This window comes from Puma concolor, chromosome A2, assembly GCF_028749965.1.
Source record: "Puma concolor isolate L17-30 chromosome A2, mPumCon1.1.hap2, whole genome shotgun sequence".
Classification (NCBI taxonomy): Eukaryota; Metazoa; Chordata; class Mammalia; order Carnivora; family Felidae; genus Puma; species Puma concolor.
In genome coordinates this window covers 22,784,736-22,804,677 of record NC_141668.1, presented here as the reverse complement: position 1 = coordinate 22,804,677, position 19,942 = coordinate 22,784,736, and the positions used below count along the sequence as shown (strand labels likewise).

At 43.5% G+C, this 19,942-nt stretch overlaps 1 long non-coding RNA gene and 1 pseudogene across 15 annotated transcripts in view; one reads left to right on the top strand and one right to left on the bottom strand.

Moving 5' to 3' along the window:
• Nucleotides 1–16,458, top strand: part of LOC112866417 (homeobox protein OTX2-like) — a 45,760-nt pseudogene extending 29,302 nt beyond the window's left edge.
• The window catches only part of LOC147583057 (uncharacterized), a 219,472-nt gene that overhangs the window by 135,181 nt on the left and 64,349 nt on the right, over nucleotides 1–19,942 (bottom strand). The gene's annotated exons all lie outside the window — the stretch shown is intronic.

Sequence of the window (19,942 nt, the reverse complement as noted above, 5' to 3'; positions counted from 1 at the left end):
ACTGCACCTCGATAATCTGCAAAGGCACCGGGGAGCCACCGAAGATGACATATGTAGCACACTGTAATAGTAGCAAAACCCATCTATCTGGGAAACTCCTGCCTATTTCTAACCTAAAAGATGTCAATCACACTCTCCCCCACGTGCATGCAGAATAAACCCTGGGGGACTATTTCTGCAGACGGCAGAACCATTCAGCAGCCAAGGGAGACGGCTACTGAACACGGCTCAGCACACGGTAGCCAGATCACAGAGCCGAGCCCCGTGGCCACACAAGCACGCACACACGCAGGCACACAGCATGAGTGCACTAGGGGCCTGCCCCCCTACAGTAAATCCCAGCTTTCTCCAGCAGAAGGCAAAGGACAGCAGTGTGAAAATGTTTTACTGTACTTGAAAAAGGAAACAGACATCTTGTAGTTGCCTTTTGACAGAAGCCAGTTTGACAAGAGATGAAACCACAAAGATGACTCAGACAGTATGAAAAGCAGAAGAAAAAGCAAGAGGCTGTCAGCTCACGGACACCAAGGGGAAAGGAGGAGGCTCGGGGGCAGGTAGGACTGACAGCCCTACTGCAGGAGTGCATCATCTGAGCAGAGTAAGTGGGGAGGAGGAGCAGTCAGAAGTTGGAAGAGAGCTTAGGAATAGTCACCATGAAGAATCAGAGTGGCAGACAGCTGCCCCGAAGAGCAAGAAGCAACGGCTACACGGTGCTGAGCCACCACCTGAATTTATGCGACCAGGTGCCAATCTGCCCAGCTATATGGCTTTCTCTGGCACTACTCAGGAGCCCATGTGCAAGCCAAAGGACAAAATGGTCAGGAGTATAGGGTTTGGGCAAGACCGTGATTTAATACATGGACTATGGTTTCTAAGTTGAATCAGGAAGAAAATAAAGATGGAAAGGTACAGAGCAAAAGTGTCTGCAAACTAGAGGTCTCAGTAGGATCAAATGAGAGGTAGGGTCCAAGGTGGACGGACAGGAGGGTGTGGTCCAAAAGGACATCTCTGACTAACGGTCTGAGCCCCGAGTAGACAAGGCCTAGAGAGTGGGGAGATGGAGGAAGCTGGGGAGAAGTTGGGGAGATCGCTGGTGATGAGAAGCTCCAAAACAAGACCCATGCAGCCAAGGAAAATAGGTGGGTCATCCAATGAAGCCGAGGCAAGGTGGAAAACAGTGAGGCAGTCTCGAGCGAGGAGTGGGAGTCATGACAAAGTCAGCATATTGTAATGATTACAAGGGGACAAAGGACGATTATCCACATGGCTTGATGCTCAAAAAAGCCAGGAGTGGTTACAGAAAGGTAAAAAAGCGACAACCCAGTGCTGCCGAGCCAAGCATGGGGCCCGCCAACCCCACCTTCTGAACAGCTTTGTAACTGTGCAATGATAAAATTAACCTACCTAACTTGGCAGTTCCTGCCAACTTTTATTCTGGAAGAAATCAATCTTTCCCTGCATTTATTCAAAATACATACCAGTAGACTATTTCTACAGGTTACCAGAGGTTTCCTAAGATAAAATATCCAGTGTTGGGAAATTCATCTTAGAACGTTCGAAGGGGTCACACATTTACCCACATGCTGACAGAGTATAAGGAAATTAATACTTTCATTAGGTTTTTTTTTTAATGCCAAGTTTTTACCATACCTTACACTAACTGGAAACAAAGGTTTGCCTCAACATTGAAATCTATTTCCTTGTCATTTACATTGAAGACTGCAGGGATCTGGTATATTTTTACTATCTCCCTGTCTTCCGCTATTCTTTCTTTTTTTTAATGTTTATTTTTGAGAGACAGAGAGAGACAAAGGGTGAACAGGGGAGAGAGGCGGAGAAGAGGAGGAGACACAGAATCTGAAGCAGGCTCCAGGCTCTGAGCTGTCACCACAGAGCCCGATAGGGGGCTCAAACCCATGAGCCGTGAGATCATGACCCGAGCCGAAGTCGGACACTTAACAGACTGAGCCACTCAGGCGCCCCTCCCAGTCTTCCAATATTCTGTCACGGATTCAACCTACGAACTCATTTATGATGTAGTATTTTATGTTCCTAAAGAAGTATTTCGTGGCTCTTCCACTCCTCTGAATACATTTGTTCAGGTACTGCTTCCTTTGTGAAAATTTCATGGATACTCACACTTCTAGTCCCCATTTTCCCAACTAGACGCTACCCTGTCCTTCCAGGGCACTCCATGAGCAGGTCTGTTATCGCACTCAATACATCTGACTGTCAAACAAAACAAGCTTTATGACCTTGGGACAAGTACCTAACCTCTGAACTTTTTCATGTGTAAAACAGAGAAAATAATAGTAAGAACTTCAAAAGGATTTTGTATCAATTCATGAGTTAAAGCTAATGCCTAGAAAGCACTTACAACAGTACCTACATACAGTAAATACTACAGAAGTGTTTTCTATTCTCATAAGAATATTTATTTGTATGTCTCTATTTGTGGACTTATTAGCACCGTTAAGTTTATTTATTTTGAGAGAGAGACAGAGACAGACAGAGAGATGGAGAGAGAGAATGTGGGATGGGCAGAGGCAGAGAGGGAGAGAGAATCCCAAGCAGGTCCCATGCTGTCAAGCCGGGCTCAACACGGGCTTGATGTGGGGCTGGAACCCATGAACGTAAGATCATCACCTGAGCCAAAACCAAGAGTCTGATGCTCAATCCACTGAGCAACCCAGGTGCCCCCAGCACCTTTAAAATAGAGACCAAGGGGCACCTGGGTGGCGCAGTCGGTTAAGCGTCCGACTTCAGCCAGGTCACGGTCTCGCGGTCCGTGAGTTCGAGCCCCGCGTCGGGCTCTGGGCTGATGGCTCGGAGCCTGGAGCCTGTTTCCGATTCTGTGTCTCCCTCTCTCTCTGCCCCTCCCCCGTTCATGCTCTGTCTCTCTCTGTCCCAAAAATAAAAATAAACGTTGAAAAAAAAAATAAATAAAAGCTTCCCTTCAAATAAATAAATAAATAAATAAATAAATAAATAAATAAATATTCTGGTGCTTTTCAGATTATTTCTAACACTACTGAAAATGAGTCTGTCACATAGCAGGACTTTTCCTCTTTCACTGGTCCATGCAAAAAGCCACCGTATTTGTTCAAATGGAATTCAATGAAAGTCCATGTTAAGTAAAGTCTGGGAGCATTAGGGTTTCACAGTGGAAGAGAAATGTTTATCTTATCCTCATGGCCATCTAAGAAGAAAGCCACACAAAAAGGATGAGAGTGAAGAGTTAGAGGGAAATCTCTAGCAAGCCAGGGCTATGTCTACTTGCTGGAAGAGTCCCAATCCAATTCACGGATGGCCCTTCCACTCTCGCCCTCACGTCCCAGGGCGGAATGTGCCAGCACAACCCAAGGTGGACTGATGCAACTCCAGCATCAGACACGTACAAATACAAGCATGAACAAAGAAGAAACAAATGATTAGCAAGCTTCTCTTCTCCACATGCTGCAAGTGCTGATGGTAACCAACTCAAATACAGGCACACGAAAACATCACCTGCTTTTCCAAATAACTTCACGGCTAACTGAAATCACTTGAAGCAGTAACTTCTCTCCTACTTTCCCAAATAAGCCAGCGTTAACACATATGAACATTCTCATCGGAGAAAGTGTTTAAAAGGTAAGGTTAAAGCACCACACCCACACACCCCCACACCCACACCCTAATAATAGTGTGTTTTTCTATAATTAAGCAGTAAGCTTTTTTATTATTTTTAATGAACAAAACAAAAACCGAGGTCTCAATCTGACGAGGAGCACATCACCTGAGGATTAAACCTCCACGTACGCACCCCCTAGTTCCTCATCCTTTAATTACTGCATCCATGCTTGCCTAGGAAACCTCCTCAAAGAGGCTCAAATAAACTCATTTCCGGGCTTGCAGGTATGACTCACTACCTCTTGTTCCCAGAGTAAGTCCTCTTGAGTTCTTAGAGGCAGGTATTTTTGCAATCTGGATAACATTTAAAAAACAAAAGGAGAATAATTATGTATTTTGAATACAGATTTCTAATGGGAATAAAAGCTAAGAATAGGTTCCTGTTCACATCAACTTTAGGAGAGAATTGTAGATTCTCAAATATGCCCATTCAATCTACATCAAGTAATTATGCAGTATTATTTTCACGGCAATATGTGGACACGAAAATGATTAAACGTGGTCATGAAAGAGACCAGAAAAGACGCTGGAACAGTAAGGCCACGGACACAACAAAGGAGAGGACAGGCAGAGGGATGTGACCTGCCACCACCAGCACCACCACCACCAAAAACACTGAAGAACTACCCCCAGGTCAGGTTCCCTGATGTTGCTTGCAAAGTGTCTACACCTCTGCCCAGAATGACACCACAACTTCAGGGAATAGTGACAAGAAAACACAGCACAGGTCACCCCGTGCCAACGGATCTGCGGCCTGGGGCAAGGGCATCTCTGAAGGTTCTATTTTAACCACAGCAGACGCACTGAAGGAGGTTCTGCCTGCAGACTTCTGAGGAAGGGCAGAATCCTTTGTAATCACAGCAAACTGTAGTAGGAATACGCTAACGGCCTCAAGGCCAAGGCCAGATGATAGCAAGGTTCTGAAACTGTCTCAGGACAGAGATGGGACCAAATCCTTGGAGGGGGAAGGGCAGGCGACGGGGCCCAGGCCTGGAGGCGGAGCCACAAGGTCCACAAGGGTCTTGGACCCCTTTCTCTGAACTCTTACCTCAACCTGGCTGCTGCTTCCAGAACCTTCTCAGCATCTTCTTCGCAGTATCACATTTTCTTTCACTGTGACGATAGCAGTCACCATTTAAAACTGAGTAAGTTAGGGGCACCTGGGTGGTTCAGTCGGTTAAGCATCCAACTTCAGCTCCAGTCATGATCTCGCGGTTCGAGCCCCGTGTCAGACTCTGTGCTGACAGTTCGGAGCCTGGAGCCTGCTTCAGATTCTGTGTCTCCCTCTCTCTCTGTCCCTCCTCCGTTCCACTCTGTCTCTCAAAAATGAACGTTAAAAAAAATTTTTTTTTTTTAAACTGAATAAGTTAAAACCAACTCTTCTGGAGGAAAACCAACTACTAATTTCTACTCCCCAACCACCACACGAGGCGGTCTCAGAGCTGCTCCAGGCGGAGAGGTGGGGGAGGCCAAGGGGGAGACACGCCTGAACTCAAAGCTCTCATCAGTTTTTTGAGGGAACATTAATGCCTTCTGCTAGCTTCTCTCCTGCTGCTCCTGCCTCACGCTGCAGCTAATCCACGCCCACGCTGATGGCTGGGGTTTAAACTCCTCTCACAGGCAATGGCTCCCTATTGCCCTCAGGATAAAAATCCAAACTCTCCTCAAGGTAGGTTAAAAAAGCTCTTCACCAGCAGCACCCTGAAAACTGGACTGCACTCCACTGTGACCTTAAACCTATGAAAGAAAAACTGCCCCAAACCCGATCTGGAACAGAACCAAGTTGCTTACTATATAACGCATAACATCCTAGTGGGAAGAAATCAACAGCTTTCCAGATAAATCCTTTTTTCTAAGGCAATTTTTAAATAAACTTTAAGATTAAGGCTTGTTCTGGCAAACTCATTGCCATTCACCTAGATGGCTATCAATTATCAACTAGACTAGTTAGAGTCTAAAGATTTTTCACCAGATATTCTTCCCAATGATGATTCAATCATTCCTCCTATAACAGACCCCCACCCCTACTAAGAGTGAATCTTTGAGTCCACCTACCAGGGGGCCTCTTCCCTTGCACTGCAAAACTGTTATTAATACAATGTTGGCACATGTGCTTAACTAAACTATCTGAAGAGTTTTAACAAACCCTGACCTCAAGCAGGTCTTAATGTCCTGCAGTTTCCAGCATGTTCCTTAGTCTCTAGCCTTTGTAGGCCTTTAAATACACAGCCACCTCCCCCAGGAGCACCACCAGAGTCTGACATTTCCCCTGGCTCTCTGTCTTCTCCCAGTGTATCACAACCCTCGTCTTCTCCCAGTTTACTCGTATCCATCCTCCCAAACCTGGGTGTCTCATGTCAGGTTCTGCAGAAGGACGTCCTGCGTGTCTGGACCGCACGCCCTCCCCAGTGCTGTTATCACACTGCACTCCATTCCTCTCACTAGACTGGAAGCTTACTGAAGACAGCACTGGAGCTTTTTGTTTCTGTACACCCGCCTCACCGCAGAGCCTGGCTCCAAATGAGCACGTCCTAAACGTCTGTTGAATGAATGAATGCTAACAGCCCAGGGCAGGAGTCAACCTTCTGGGCAAAGGTGTTACATCCTCCAGTGCAACCCACTTTTAGATGCTCTGGGTTTGGATCAAGTTAAAATCAGACGGATAACTTGACGTTAAGACTGACGTTTCTGCATCTTAGTGTTAAGGAGAGAGATGAAGCTGAAAAAAATTCACTGAAAGAGGTAATGACTGTGCAGCTTAAGAAACCATGCCTGAGAGGCACGCTGGTTCTGAAGACGGCCTCCCTCTGCACCGGGGTGGAACGGGAATCCACGAGGCAGCCCGGGCAGCACAATCTCGCACACCTGTCACACGGGGCCACTTAAACCTGAACGCCACCAAAGCCACTAAAAAGAGCACAGACAGGCCAACAGCAGCTGACTTAAATGGGAGATTTCCTGAAATTTTACAACTAGAGGAAAAATACAGGGGGTTTTAGAGGAGAAGTAAAATGTCAAAGGGGGAAATTAAAGATGGATAACAATGTTAAAGCATCCTCCCAGATCTGAGTCTTCTTGGCACAAGAACATAAAAATTTAGTTTTCCATGAAAACATGTTAGGTAAGTTTTAGGGATGTAAAGGTGGAGAATGAACCATGACAATTCAGGAGGAATTCTATTTTACCGTTTGTTGGCTTTGGAACAGGGCTGGGAGGACTTTTCAATGCCACAGGGGAAAGGCAGTCTCTGCCGCCCACCCACTTCCCCCAACCTTTCCTCCCTCTGGAGCACCCTCCCCGAGAACAAACCCGCTGAGGCCTGTGCAGGTGCTGCAGGACAGGGCAGACCAGGCCCAGGGGCTGCTTTCTGCACACAGATGCGAGTCTTCCTCTCATGGAGGAAAACCTCCCAAGTGTGCTTGTAGATGGTAGGGTTGAAGACTACACTTTTAGGGATCGTTTCTATAGTTTGTTAGTAGATGGCAGGGTTGATGGCAGGCTCCTGTCTACTGCTGGGGGTTGTCACACATGATCCTGGGGGGACAGGGTGACTGAACGGACAGAAGGGTAAACATAACGCTGTCCCTACACAAGCCATGGGGTCCCCTCACACTAGCTCAAGCAAGTACAGGGCACGGCACAGGTGGTCCACACACACTTTTTCTGGCTGACTTTCTCACAATATGTCATGGCTCTTCATCCAGTATATTCTCCCAAAAAGGGCTCAGTGTTTATCATTTTTTTGAAGATCGCTTCAAGACCTTAGACACTGACCTGAATAGTAACTGCGAGAAGCCCATCTGCCAGATCTAAGCAGTAAAAATATGCCTTACTCTGAGCACAAAGGACAGGACAACCACGGCTAGCCAGGGAGGACACGGTTAGAGCCGTGGAAGGCAGGGAAGGGGGCTCCCGTCTCCAAAGTTCTAGAGTTCTCTTTACTCACTACAGAAGAGCTAGTATTCACCCAAAGATCTTATATTTAATAGATCGTTAGCCTACCTGAGAACAAGTGAATTCATTTTTTTTATATTTCATTTTATACCACTCAGCCTTTCTCACTCTTGCACATCCACACTTAGAAAAAAGAATGAGTAATATTAAAACAAAGGAACGGTACACTGAACGGCCCTTGCACACCGAGACATAAAACGTATGTGATACTAGCCGACATTCTACACATCTATGAAAACTTTCAGGGAGACTTATAATAGAGCACGTGGGAATCCCCCACATGAATTTAAGAATCTTCTGACTGGACTGAAAGTAGACTTGAGGGGCCAGGGAAAGGATTTCCCCTGTGGTCGATTCAAAACGTTATTCTGTTTCTGAGTCGTCATACCAAATAACCATGAAGTGAGCAAAAACTCTCTTAAAATGTATTTTTTGAACTCTCCCCCCTCCCCCAGTACTGAACTCTAAGACTGACTGAAAGACAAAATACTAGAACATACTCAAAATGGTTTCTTAAAAATAAGCTCACAATAAGTAGGAACATGAAGGTCTAATGTTCTGGAAACACACTCTAACCAGTCCAGCTAAATGAAACATCCACACCTGTTGATGAAATTAAGGGTCTGCAGATGTGGATTTGCAAAACTGATCATTCTGGAGCATCACAAATTTCTCACAAGATTTTCTGAAACAGTAAGTTCCCTTAGAGCACATAAAATGTTGATTCAATGAACAAAAACCCAATTTATAGATCATTTCAAGAACATTCCTGTCAGATGCTAAAACAATAATACATCATTCTTTTTAAATTCTTTTTTCCTTTTTAAATTCTTAGAAACTGACTTGAAACGTAAATAAAGTCATTTGAGTTGTGTCCGAAAGGAGTAATCAGACACAAAAAAAATCAAAGTCATCAAGAAATTTACCCCACAAACAACACAACAAGTGATCTGTAATCTCAACTCTTAAGGTTCAGCTGCTTTCCAGGGGGCCAAGGCGTGTGGTAGGCTAGCCTATTATGATATTAGGACAGGTGTCGGAGAGCATTAAAACTCATAAATGTTTAACACAATTTTATAATAGAAAGATTTCCACCACATTAAGTAGAATTAAGTATCTTGCAGTGTTTACTAGATAAGCTTCAGTATGGATAAAAATGTTCTTATGCTAAACTTTTTTTCCCAACAGTAAGGGAGACACGAGGCTTCCTTGTGCTAGAAGAATAAAGTACAGGCTGTGCAACCATCTGAGCAGAACAAAGTAGGCTGTGTGGTACAGGAGATAGCGTACAGGGTATGAAGATTTTTACAATTTTTTTTTAAAGTAAGCTCTGTGCCCCATGTGGGGCTCGAATTCACAACCTGAGATCAAGAGTCGCTCACTCACAGACTGAGCCAGTCATGTGCCCCCAGGGTATGAAGATGTTTTTAATAAAACCAATAAACCAAACATAAAAGGAATGGAATGAAGACTCAATACAGCTACTAGATACTTCAAATCCCACTTAAGCCTAAGAAACTTTTATTTATTCTTAAGGCTTTAAACACAAAATCTATGCATTTGGAGTACAACAAAATAATAGACGTGGCTTAGACATAATAGGGCACAGGTAGATGAGACAGTTAACGAAACTCCTAAAGTGAGTCTACGCTGTGCTTAGTGACTCGCTTCCAAAGAGCAGAGAATGGAAGAAGGTGGGAAAGAAATTTACACCTGGCAACACTACCCTGGCCAGGTGATCAAGGTCAACATCATGAGGGACAAGGCATGTCCCCTTCATACAATGTGGCAGGAATATCACTTCGCTTCTGTGGTCTTCCTCTCAAAAGCCCATCACTCCAGTCCAATCAGGAAAAACACGAGAAAAACCCAAACTGAGGGAAATTCTACAAGGTATCTGACCAGTACTCCCCAAACTGACAATGTCATCAGACACAAGGAGAGTCTGAGAAACTGTCACAGACCAGAAGAAGTGAAGTAGGCAGGACAATAAAATGGAATGTGGATCCCAGAACAGGAAAACGACGTTAGGGAAAAACCAGTGAAATGTGGACAAAGTGCGGGTTTTAGTTAATAGTAACGTAGCAACGCGTGCTCTTTAATTGTGACAGATGCCGCAGGATAATGTAAGAAGCAGCAGTTGGGGTAATGGGGTGAGGGGCATATGGGAGCTCTCTGTACTATCTTTGTGACTTTTCTTCAAGGCCGAAATTATTCTACATAAAGGGCTTCTTCGAACTTTCCAAAACTGAGTCCACAGCCCCAGTCGGATACTTGAGTGTGTTCAGTAGCACTGCTTCCACCAACACACATAGGCTAGGACCCTGACCATCCGGCGCACTGACCCGCGGACACTCTGGCCAACTTGGGAACCCGCGTCGGATGCCAGGAGATCACAGATGGCGTGCACGTGACAAGAACAAACATCTCTCAAGTGCCTAACACCCCCATCTGAAGTGAAAAATAGGCAGTTTTATGCAAGAAAAAAAAACAAAGGCTAAATGGGTTGGCCTGCAGCCATCAGTGCTCTGCGAGAACACATGACAAACCAGCCTTCATCCCCACTTAGCAAATACCACTGCCAGAATCCAAGCAGGTGTGAAAAAGAGCTATGCAGACTTCCCTCGTGCCCACAAGCTTTGTAGCCTATTTCTTTACCCTAAAAAAGGTAAACCAGAGAAGTGAGGGCACAGAATTCCTTTAAGGGTTGGTGGCAGAAAGGGGAGAGGGTAGGCCATATTAAAGAAAAACCAGGTCTTTGACCAAACAGCACGTCAGTTGTTACCTATTTGCAAGTATCTGTCCGGACAGGGAGCGTGTGGTACCATGTGAGCCGTGTTTTTTAAGAAGGAGGCAAAGCCGCTGAAGTGCTGCTCAATATAGAAAAACGTTTTGTCTTTACAGAATAAACATGTGCTAGGATTCTGTTGGCTGCAACGAATTTCTTTAATTGCCCTGAATTTCAATCGAAAAGGAAATCTGGGGATTTATCTTCTCTAACCCAACAATTCCAGAATCTACAGACTAGAGGAATATGCAGTACTTATTAGGCCAGAAACTTTACATATAAACATCTTCAAATTTCTTCAGAAAATGAATATACTGTCAATCGAAATTATAATAGTTTTAAAGGGACGGTGGCCAATTACTTAAAGTTCAGGGGGGGAAAGTGGTGCAGAAATAGCCTAGGAAAATCTGAAAAAGTGTGATGATGATGATGATGAAGAAGGAGAAGGAGGAGGAAGAGGAGGAGGAGGAGGAGGAGGAGGAGGAGGAGAGGGGAGTCTTGTTCCAGTGGCTCTGATCATTCCAACAGCGTGGTACTGGCTTGAACCGACAGGTCAACGCAGAAGAAAACACCTCTGAAAATAAAGCAAACATTAAAAACTGGTTCACTTACTCAAACATTTACGGTGTGCACTGTTGATGGCTGCTGGGTGGTGACACAAAACAGGCAAAGACAGTCAAACCAAAAGGACAAAGTACACGAAAACTGGTTAACCATATGGGGAGGAAATCAGTTAGATACTTTTCTCACACCTTACACCTGAACACATCTCAGATAAATACTTAATTATATACAATATCCCAGCAGTACTAGAATAAAACGTAGCTGCATGTGTAATTTTGTCATGAGAAAGATGGAGTTCCAGAATAATCACTGTGAAACATGTTCATCTAAATGTCAATACGGTCACGATTAAATAAATGACTCTCTAGCCACGTGGATTATCGTGTAGTTGTTAAATTGTTGGTGGAGACATTTATTTATTAACATGAAAGTGTATTCAAGTAGAAAGGTAAGTTACAAAAATGTTGTGTACAGTAAGAGGACCTACATGTGGGTATTAAAGAAAAGTGAGGGGCGCCTGGGTGGGCTCAGTCGGTTATGCGTCTCGCTCTTTTTTTAATGTTTATTTATTACTTTTGAGAGAGAGAGAGAATGGGGGAGGGGCAGAGAGAGAGGAGATAGAGAATCCCAAGCAGGCTCCCTCCACACTGTCAGCACAGAACCCACATGGGGCTCGATTTCATGAACCGTGAGATCCTGACCTGAGCCAAGAGCAAGAGCCAGACGCTCAACCGACTCGAGCCACCCGGGCGCCCGACTTAAGTGTCCACCGGACTCTGGGCTGACACTGTGGAGCCTGCTTGGGGACTCTCTCTCTCCCTCTCTCTGCCCCTTCCCCGCTCGTGCTTGCTCTCTCAAAATAAATAAATAAACAGTAAAAAAAAGAAAACACTGGGAAACACCCGCTGTTCTACAAAGATGCCAATTCTCCTCAAATTAATCTATAAATTCAGCGCATGAACTCAATCAAAGGAAGGTTTTTCATTGGACGCAACTCTAAAATGCGTATCAGAGATCAAAAGACAAAAAGTAACAACAGTTTTAAAGAAGAACAAAGAGAGGGGAGGATTGGTTCTACCAGACAACAACACAACACAGAGAAATAAAGACAATAAAGAAAGTGTGAAATTGGAGCGGGGGGGAAAAAAACAAGTAGACCAGAGCGTAAGATAACCCCCAAAATGTCTCCACAAATGGACCACGGGACCGAACCGCACCGCACTGTGGTGCAGCCAAGATGAACCGGTTCACGAGCATTGCCAGGAAAACCTGCTGTCCAGAGAAAAATAACACGAGGTTTCTAGACCTCCCAACAGACACATAACTCCATTTTAAATGGGTTGCAGGTGAAACCGTGGAAAGCAAAACTTTCAAAACTTGTAGTAGAAAACGGAGGAGAATATTTCTATACGACCTAGCCTAAGGAAGAATTTTAAAAATAAGACACAAAGAATGCCAAAGAAAAGGACTAGTTAAATCTGACTGCATCTAAAGGGAACTCTTATTCAGCGAAATGTATTATTTCAAAAGTGAACAATTAAGCCCCAAACCAGGAGGAAAGTATACACATAGAGATAACAAAGAATGGATAAGAAAAATATATAAAGACTGTCTACAAATTAACTTAAAAAAAAAAAAAAAGAGGGGCACCTGGATGACTCAGTCAGTTAAGCACCCAGCTCTCAATCTCAGTCCAGGTCATGATCTCATGGCTTGTGGGTTCAAGCCCCATGTCAGGCTCTGCATTGATAGTGCAGAGACTGCTTGGGATTCTCTCTCTCTCTCTCTCTCTACCCCCTGCTCTCTTGCTGTCTCTAAAAATAAATTTAAAACACCGTGTAAAAAGCATAAAATAAATAAAATAAAATAAAATAAATAAAATAATAGGAAAATGGCACGTAATTGGAATTCACACTTCACAGTAGAAACCCCAGGAGCTAACAAACACATAAATTCTCAATCTCACCAGAATTCAACAAAATTCTAATTAAAACCACACTGAGATACCATTTCATATCCATGAAACTGGAAAAATTAGTCTGACAATGACAAGTGTCTTAAGGGTATAAAGCAAGGTAAAACCACTTCAGGGAGAAATTTCATTACAGTGTAGTTATGAAAGTTGAAGTTGTCCATATCCTAAGACCCAGGAATTTTCTGGTTACATAACCAGATGAACTAAGTACATACATTAAGGAGATATATAAAAAATGTTCATAGCCACATTTTTTTTTAACAGTGAAACACTGCAAAACTTCAATGTCAGTCAATAGGGAAATCTATTTAAAAATTATGACATATTTATAAAACTGAATACCGGAGGGGCGCCTGGGTGGCTCAGTCAGTTAAGCATCCAACTTCAGCTCACATCATGATCTCAAAGTTCATGGCTTCGAGCCCCGCGTCAGGCTCTGTGCTGACAGCTCAGAGCCTGGAACCTGCTTCTTGCTTCTGTCTCTCCCTCTCTCTCTACCCCTCCCCCACTCAGACTCTATCTCTCTCCCTCTCTCTCTCAAAACTAAGTAAACATTTAGGAAAATAACTGAATAGTCTAAGACCATTAATATGAGTGACTACAGCTACGGACATTAATATGAACAAATCTCAAAAAACGTAAAATTAAGAGGCACCTGGGTAACTCAGTCGGTTAAGCGTCCAAGTCTTGACTTCCACTCAAGTCACAATCTCCCGGTTGTGAGATGGAGCCCTGCATCTGGCTTAGTGTGAAACCTGCTCGAATTTCTTTCTCTCTCTCTTTCTCTCTCTCTCTCTCTCTCTGCTCCACCCCTGCTCACACTCTCTCTTTCTCAAAATAAAATAAACAAACCTTAAATAAAATAGTATTGGGCCAAGAAGGCAAGAAAAGAACACACAACATGCACCGTGGCGAACCCCGAGATCTTTGTGCCGCTAGGTCTCCTTTAGCGCTGAAGGGCTTCCTCCCCCAGCCACTGGGAGTGCTGCAGGCTGACAGTTCTCAGCTGAGCAGGGTCACCTCGCCCAAGTCATGTCCCCTTTCCAGGGGCAGCTCAGTGCCTGACCCCTCACCCAGAGCTGGGGCAATTCTGAAGGGCTAGCCCGCCTCTCCACTCCCCTTGGGATGGGCTGAGGGCTTCCTTGTGACTGCACCGCAGCCCAGTCTCTCTCTCTGCCCAGTCCTGCTTCCGTCTCTTTCGCGGGCGTTAATACTAAAACTTCCTTAGTAAACTTCCTGCGTGTTTATCTGCTTCTCAGAGTCTGCGTTCCTTGGAACTCTACTTTCTTTCAACAGATACAATTTATATCTTGTTTCAAAACATGCGCCACAGCAAATTTAGGAAGGCTGAAATCATACCAAGTATATTTTCTGACCACAGTGGAATGAAACCAGAAATCAAAAGCAGAAGGAAACCTGGGAAAACTCACAAGCATGTGAAAATTAACTGACACGCTCTTGAACAACCAATGGGTCATGGACGAAATCAAAAGGAAAGTTAGAAAATATCTTGGAAAAAAAACCGAAAATGAAAACACAACATATTAAAACTTCTGGGATATGACAGAAGCAATACTAAGAGGGAAGTTCTTGGTGAGAAACACCCACGTTAAAAAAGAGGAAAGATTCCCAAATAAATAAGCTAACCTTATACCTCAAGGAACTTGAAAAAGAGCAAACTGAAGTCTAAAGTTAGCAGCAAGAAGGAAAGAATAAAGATTAGAGCATAAATTAGAAAAGAGAGCAAATAGGGAAAAAAAAGGCTAAAACTTGTTTTTTTAAAAAAAGAGCAACAGAATTGGCAAGCCTTTAGCTAGACTAAGAAAAAAAAGAATGCTCAAATAAATAAAATCAGCAATGAAAGAGGAGACAATATAACTGATGCCACAGAAACTAAAAGGATCAAACAAGGTTTGATCAAACAAGGTTAACAAACTGGAAAATGGAAAAAAATGGAAATGGAAAAGAAATGGAAAAAAAATCCTAGAAATACACAACCTGCAGAGACCAAATTAAGAAGCAACAGAAAATCTGAACAGATCTCTAACTAGTAAGGAAGTACAATCAGTAATCCAAGGCGCCCCAACAAAGAAAAGCACGGGACCAACAGCTTCCCTGGTGAATTCTACCAAATATTTTAAAAGGCACTAAAGTGAATTCTTCTCAAACTGGTCCTGGCGTAAAGACCGACATGGAGACGAATGGAACCAAAGAGGGAGCCCAAAAATACACCCACACGCACACCCCACAACTGATCTTCAATAAGAGTGCCAGGAGGAAGAGGACACAAAAGGGAAAGGATAATGTCTTCAATAAATAATCAGAAAAACTGGATATCCTCATGCAAAGGAATGAAACTGGACCCTGATCTCACACCACATACAGAAGTCAACTCAAAGTGGGTTAGAGACTGAATCCTAAGGCCTGAAGCTGGACGACTTCTAGAAGAAAACATAGGAAGAGGATGCCTACAGAACAGCACCTCTGTCTGTCTGCCTTGCCCTTAGTTCCATCACTCCAAACCCACCTACCAAGGACCCAGAACCTGCCCACCCCAGGAGAAGAGAGACCTTCTAGCTGGGTACCCCCAATCGAGAGGGTACTTCCAAACATTGCACGTTGCACGTCCAAACGTTAGCAGGGTATCTTAAGCAACCACCTTACACAGTCAATGGGCTGAGTCTGACCACTTCGGGCACGTACCTGCTGCGCCCCTCAGTGGGCCACCTGGCCACCCCCCACCACCCAAACAGAGTCAGGAGAGGACAACGTTCACCCAGGTGCAGCCAGACACGCTCGAAGTGCTGTCTGCTAAGACCTGGTACCCTGACATCTTCATGCCGTGGAGGTGGTGCTGAAAATCAGCTTGTCCAGGTCCAGGAAAAAGAACCAGGCTTAAGAATCAACGGGCTAAGTGCTGCCAGTAGCAGCAGCAACAACAGAAGGGAGGTCAAAACCAAGTCAAACAAAGCCAAAATGAAGAAATCTCCAGATCAGGAACCGAGTTCACAGAGTGGAACATGCGGCCAATTCGCTCCCTTCTCTAGCACCTCAGTGCCCACCATTTCCAGAAGCAGTGCTCTCGAGTCTATCTGGACTCCAGATTCTGTCTCCCCACTGTCATAGTCCTTGTCCCCCTCCTCTTCCTGCATACACAGGTCCTAGCCTGTGATCCATACACAGGCTTCAGACGACGGTCAAGGATATGCTGCTCAGCTTCCTATTTGGGGGCACTGGCCAAGGATGTTACCTGACCCCCATGTGTCACCAGCTTCCTGGACCGGGGGACACACTCAGCCCTATGGGTACCGGTGCAGCCACCAGCTAGCTCAACCAGTCCTTAGCTTCTCTTTCCACCCAGGGTTATGGAGCTTCAAGCTTGCGTTTTAATTCAACCACTGATTGCTTGGACTGTAAGGACCCAACTGCCTCCTGGAAGCTTCCCTTCAATGCTCACTGCCTGGATTATAAAGATCAGACATCTTCATAGCAATTCCAGGTTTTATGAAGCCCTGCAGAAGCTCTTTTTGTGAGTGATTTTCAAAGAGACCGGGCTGGACGTTCCAGTGTCAGCCAGGCATTAGTTCAAAGAGTTAGAGGTGATGATGCTCTGACCTTCTGATCAACGTTCTGGGAGTCACAGGAGGAGGAATGAAGGCCCTGAGAGGGACCTACCAACCAGCAGCCTGAAATGGACAGACAGGACTACTTAGGATCCTGGCATAGTTTTAGATCACTGGTTCTCCTGACTTGCAAAATGATCAAAAGCATTCCAGCCATGTGCAGCCAAACACCAAACGAAAAGGTGAGGGAAAGGAGGGAGGGAAACAGCCTTCCTAAGCAGAGGTGTTCCAATGCTCTGGCCAATCTCTGGCTGAACCTTAGGAATGGACAGTGCCTCAAGCTCACTCACGTTTCATGACCAACTGGTACTTGGCACTGAAAAACTTTGTGTGACTGATTGTCATAGATGCACTTTAAAAATAATAATAATAATAATAATAATGTTCATAAAGGGGAGCCTGTGTGGCTCAGTCCGTTAAGCATCCGACTTCAGCTCAGGTCATGATCTCGCAGTTTGTGAATTCGAGCCCTGCACGGGCTCTGTGCTGACAACTGAGAACCTGGAGCCTGCTTTAGATTCTGTGTCTCCCTCTCTCTCTGACCCTCCCCCGCTCACGCTCTGTGTCTCTCTCTCTCAAAAGTAAATAAACATTAAAAAAATAATGAAAAAATACACAAAAAATAAAACATAATGTTCACAAAGGGGCGCCCGAGAGGCTCAGTCAGTTAAGCATCCGACTTCAGCTCAGGTCATACTCTCACAGTTCGGGAGTTAGAGCCCCACATAGGACTCCTCACTAACAGTGTGGAGCCTGCTTGGGATTCTTTCCCTCTCCATCTCTCTCAAAATAAATAAATAAACTTAAAAAAAAAATAATGTTCATACGGAGTCACTGTGCAGCTTAAAAGATGACTGGTGTGTGTCTTACATAAGTGGTACATCTGTGGTTTTTAATCTGTGCTCGACTTCAAAACTGTGATCTGTTATTGTATGCAACCTTGAACTTCACGTCTGCAGAGCTTCTTCTGTGATTAAATAGGTTATAATTATAAGCAAAATTCGTAGCAACTGAGCACTTATCTAAAAAGATTACCTTTGGCTGGAGGTGAGCTGCACTGAAACTTGACAACAAAATGTCTCTGGACAAGGAGAGTCAAAGAAGAGCAACAAAAGGACACTAATGCATCTGTAATTTACAGCTGGTAAGCAGAGCAGTAAAGAGACACTGGTCCATTGCTCTGACCCTGATGAATTTATAAATTGAGATCACTGTCATGTATGCTTGCAGATGTTAACTGATAAAGTTGTACACGCATAAACCTCTTCTCTGATTGGCAGATACGTATCATATATTAAAACGGTTCTAGTGCCAAAAAAAAAAAAATAGGGGAAAAGCTTCATGACACTGGTCTTGCAACAAAAGCAAAAACAGACACGTGGGACTACACCAAACTAAAAAGATTTTGCACAGCAAAGGAAACAATCCGCAAAGTGAAAGGAAACCTAGAGAATGGAAGGAAATATTTGCAAGCCATATATCCGGTAAGGAATTAATATCCATAATATATAGGGACCTCTACAACTCAACAGAAAAATAGATAAAGATAGACAGATGAACACGATTAAAAAATGCACAAAGGACTTGAATAGACATTTTTCCAAAAAGGACATACAAATGGGCAACAGGTATTATAAAAAGATGCTGAGCATCACCAATCATCAGGAAAATGCAAATAAAACCATGAGGTTATCACCCCGCACCTGTTAGAATGGCTATTATAAACAAAACAAAACAAAACAAAAACAAAAACAAAAACAAAAACAAAAACAACAGGCACCCGGCTGGCTCAGTCAGCAGAATGTGCAATTGCTGATCTCAGGGTTGTGAGTTCAAGCTCCATGTTGAGTGGAGAGATTACTTTTAAAAAATTAGAAAATTAAAAAAAAAATCTTTAAAAAAAGAAACACAAAAAAAGTAACAAAAGCTGGCAAGGATGTGAAGAAATAGAGGCCCTTGTGCACTGCTGATGGGAATTTAAAATGGTTCAGCTACTACAGAAAACAGTATGGAGGCTCCTTAAAATATTAAAAATAGAACTATAATATGATCCAACAATTCCACCTCTGGATATTTATCTAAAACATAGGACACCAGGATCTCAAAGAGATATTTGCACTTGCACGTTTACTGCAGCATTATTCACAACAGCAAAGAGGTGGAAACAACCTCAATGTCCATCAACAGATGAATGAAAGAAAATGTGACACATACAAACAAACAAGGGAGTATTAATCAGCCTTTAAAAAGGTGGAAATCTTGCTGTATGTGACAACACGGAAGGACCCTGAGGCCATCACACCAAGTGACACAAGCCAGTCACAGAAGGATAAATACTGCATGATTTCCATTTATATGAGGTATCCGAAACAGTCAAACTCATAAAAGCTCAAAGGACAAAGATGATTTTTAGGGGAAATGAGGGATTGCTATTCAGTGTATAGAAAGTTTCAGTAGTGCCAGATGGAAAATTCCTAGAGATACGCTGTCCAACACTGTGCCTACGGTTAACAATAATGTACCTTCAGAAACTGGTTAAAAGGGTAAAAATCACGTACCTTCTATTTAGGTTTAGGAATAAATCTGTACTTAGAAAAGTGTAAAAATATGCATGAGAATGATAAACACCAAATTCAGGACATTACACCTCTGTAAGGCAGGAAGAGGGTCAGGCTTATGGAATGATACATACCATGTTTTAATAACTACATAACACATAACACTTCAATTCTTTAATATTCCTTATACTTCCTTCCTATGCCTGAAATATTCTTTAATTTTTAAAGTAACTTTAAAAGAAAACAAACAGATGGCTCAGTCAGTTAAGCATCCGACTCAATTTCGGCTCAGGTCATGATCTCACGGTCGTGGGATTGAGCCCTGCACTGGGCTCTGCGTTCACAACACGGAGCCTGCTTGGGATTCTCTCTCTTCCCTTCCCTGTTCACGTGCACTCATTTCTCTCTCTCTCTCCCAAAATAAATAAACTTAAAAAACATTTTTTTAATAAAAGGAACAGCTTGCCCCTGTCTCAACTGTTCTCTACCTTCTTTTTACCAAAACAAGACGGATGACATCCATGTGAACAACAGATTACCATGGGTGTGCCCACATTTGGAAACAAGAACAAATTCTGCAGTAGAAGCAAAGAAAATAGAGCTACAGAGTTTTTTCTTTCATGTTTTCTCTTTTGAATGTTGCAATCTCAAAGGTATTTATAAGTTTTATAACTCTTTACAGGGTCCCAGCAATGATGGTTTTTTAAACTGGCTGCTATACAGATAAAATGGGCATAATTTCTATAGTAATTCCACTTCTGTTTTTCCTGCTCAAGAAATTACCAGATTTCAAACAAGTGAAAATGAAATT